The following is a 3,818-nucleotide window of genomic DNA, read 5'->3' on the forward strand; positions in this document are numbered from 1 at the left end:
TGACTCTTTGTGTGAGAGCCTTGGGAGCAGTGTTTTGGACTATCTCCAACACTTTGGTGCTGGACGTTATATTGCCACACTATCCACTCAGGCTGTGGCACATCTATTGTTAGGTCGGGGTCATTCACCCTGAATGGTGCTCCCGTTCCTGTGAGTCCTGCGTGACAGAACTTTAAGTGGATGACTCTACGTTTGGCACCATATGAGATGCCCCATACCGTCATTAGTAATGCACTGCAGCAGTATGGAAAAGTTTTTAAAATTGAATATGAGTACTACACGTCCCAACCGAGCGTCTGCACGGGTAATAGATGTATCCGTATTGATATGAAAACTCTAGTACCCAATTTTTTAAAAATTGGAAACTACACAGTCATGGTGAGTTTTGCTAGTATGCGCTGGCTGTATGTTGCCGTTGTGGTCTCGAAGGCCATTTGGCCAACCAGTGGGTTACCCCAAAATGTGGCCGTTATTTGTTATTCATCACGAGGAGGATGCCTGTACTATCACTTGTGACGTGTGTCAGGGGATCACCATTCTTCTCTTTGCCCTTCGCGAGCGCCAACATATGCAAGTAAAGTTTCCGGTACTGATCAAGAACATACCGCCTCACCTTCTCCTTCAGTGCCAGGTTCATCTCTTCCAAATCAAAGTGGTGATATCCATCCTTTGCAGGAGCAGGTTGAATCTCTACCTCCTGGTCCAGCAGAGGAGGATTCCCTGACTTGCACTGGCACCGTTGCTCCTCCATCAACTGTCAACTTGCCTGTCACTATGGAATCCAAGGACATCGATCATTCAACTGGTATTGAAGTGGAAGATTCCTCCGTAAAGATGTCTTCACTAACAGATTCGTCAGATATTGCCTCTGCCTTATCTAGTCCAGTAGAGGTTTTTGAGGGTTCTGAGGGTCCCTAATCGGACAACTCATCAATTTCTGCAGTCCCTGAGGAAGATGTTCATCAGATGTCCCCAGCAGATACTATTCCTGCACCTCGTAAACGTCACCTCCCTATATCCTCTACGTTCAGGAATATGTCATGGGGCATCCTGGTCCTCCCAAGTGGTAGCCCAGCCACCAACAACGAACCTCGTCCAGCCAATAGATCCTCGAACTCTCAAGCATGCACTGAGCCTCTCACTGCCTGATGTAGGGGCGAAGCAGCAGCATCTGTAGTCCTTTACTCCCTCTTAGCATAATGGGTCTCTCCTACCTGACCCTGTACATCCAGGGACTGCATACTCTTGCTAAGCAATGGTACGGGGTTTCTCTTTTTGATCACTTCAGGGCCAATGTTCTTTTCTCACAGGAGACCCATTTTGCTTCACAGAGGGATCATTTCACCTTTGTTCACAATTTCCCTGTCCCTGCTTTCTGGTCATTTGGTTCCACGCATGTGTGTGGGGTGGGGATACTGCTCAATCCCTCGTTTCAGGCAGTGTCCTTGCCTCCCACAGCTGCCAGACATCTTGGAAACCAAAATCCACCAAGAGGGAATGGAGGGGTTGAGTACCTTCGTCCCTTGAAGCAGGATTTCCGCCAATTTTATCTTGGCGTGTATCCAGCACACAGTTGAAATCCCCATCAAGGACGAGATCAGCCTGCGTGATCAAGTACCATTCCAAGGAAGAAAAGAACATCCAACATTCCCTTCCCTGAACAGGCGCATAGACATTGACAAGACGAATCTTTTGCCCCTGACTAAGGACATCAACATAAACAACTCGTCCTGTAGCATTTTACTTGTATGGCTCTGCTTTTGTTGTCACTTGGCATGGCAGGGTGTGTCTTATCGCCTGGACCGTTTTTATGTCTCAGGTGGCTTGCAGCCCTTCCTAGCCAGGGCAGCAGTCTATCAGGTTGGTAGTGCGATATGCTATGTCTCTGACCACAGGGCCTTTCTCTCCTCATTTCAGGACTTCTCATCTATAACTAGGGGTCCTGGAGTGTGAAGGCTCAATGTCTCCCTCCTGGAGGATGCCATGATAGGGGAGCAGCTGCTGTCCCTGGTTCGGGAAGCCTGCTCTGCTGTTACGGTTGGTGAATCTTGGTGGGTGAGCCTGAAGGAGATCTGTGCTTCCTTGCTGAGAGAGAGGGGCATAGATTGGGCTCACAACAATAGGATTCTACTGCGCTCCAAGCAGTCAGCCTTAGTGGCCTTACTTCGGGGAAACTGCACTGACCAATGGACCTGGATGGACATTGAGAGGTTTCAGGGTGACATAGATTTGGAATATCAAAAGCTCTTTAGGGCTGCTAGCATTACCCGCCTGTCAGAGTCCCTACAGACTGAAAAACTTGGGTCATGTTTCCATGTGCAGGGCACGGGAGAGTGCTGGAAGTAAACACATCTCCTCCTTGTTGACGATGGATGGTTGTATGTCTTCTGACACGACTGACATCCTCGACACGTGCTTTGCGCATTTTAGCTCCTTGTTTTCGGAGATGCCTGTTGATCGTAGTGTTTGGGATGACATCACCCAGTTCTTGCTGACTCTGGACCAGTCACTCCATGAAGAGTTGGCTCTTCCTCTCTCTGTGGGTGACCGTTAATCTGCTATCCAGAGCTTACCTTTGGGTAAGTGTCCGGGGCCAGATGGCCTGCCAGTTGAGTTTTACCGCCGTGTGTGGCATGTCATTGGCCCTTCCTTCATGAAGGTCTTTAATGACTGCTTGACCCGTGTCCGTTTACCTGCTGGTACGCTCGAAGAGTTGATTACCTTACTCTGTAAGGATCCTGAGCACTCGTCCAGCATCTCTTCTTGGAGACCGGGGTATTTCCCTGCCTGGTGGGGTGTCTGTCAAGTATGTCAGTCATGCTGACGATGTCAACCTGTTCCTGTCTGACCAGACTTCCCTTGGTTACTGCTCTGGCTGTTGTTACTTTGTATTCAAGAGCCAGTGCAGCTCAGTTAAATTATGTCAAATCTCGGGTTCGTTGGTTGGGCTTCATCTGCAGACACTCCATTTGGTCTCACCTGGACTACCTCTCTGATTAAATGTCTTGGGATCCTCTTTCTTTCTGATCCTGAGACTGTCTGGGAGGATGTGGTTAGTCATGTGTTAGTCACTGGTGCAGGATTACCGCTATTGCCCTGCTAATTTATTTTACAGGGCAAACGTGATCTGCACACATATCTTGCCTGTTTTGTGGTACCTAGGGGCTATTTCTCCTTACCGGAATGTTGTGCTCGCACAATCGATCGCCAGATTTTCTCCTTCTTGTGGAGTGGCAAGACTGAACTGGTCTCTTGGTTGTCTTTAACCTTGCCACTCCACAGGGGGTCTGGGGATCCCTTGTGTGTGCTCCCGGTGTCTGTCCTTACTTATGGCTGTAACTGTGCATGGTTTGTTCTGGGTGGGACATCTCTTTAGGTTTGGGCCTCAGGGATTTTGGCTCAGCTATTGCTCTTAACACACCAGTGTGTTTTGAGCCACCTTTGTGGTATGCTGAGGTTTTGGCAGCACTCTGTCGAAGTCGAGGTTCTTCCCCCTTCTCTTGGTTTACCCACAGACTCACGTTCCTTCTATACAGTGCTGGCCACAAATCCATCCCATAGGATTGAGCAACACCACCCTGCCCTTCCTTGGGATGTTATTTGGTGCCGTGTGACGATGTGCCATGTTGACCAATACTTACAGGCCTTCAGTTGGCGTATTGTCCACAATATTCTGCCTGTGAGGGTACGTCTGTTTCTGTTTAATATCAGTGCCACTGAGTCATGTCCTATCCGCCAAGCGTGGGTGGAGTCCATTCTACACCTCTTAGTCCTGTGTCCCATATTGGTGTGGGTTTGAGAATTTGTTGCTAGACTAT

This window comes from Limulus polyphemus, unplaced genomic scaffold (assembly GCF_000517525.1).
Source record: "Limulus polyphemus unplaced genomic scaffold, Limulus_polyphemus-2.1.2 Scaffold1519, whole genome shotgun sequence".
NCBI lineage: Eukaryota > Metazoa > Arthropoda > Merostomata > Xiphosura > Limulidae > Limulus > Limulus polyphemus.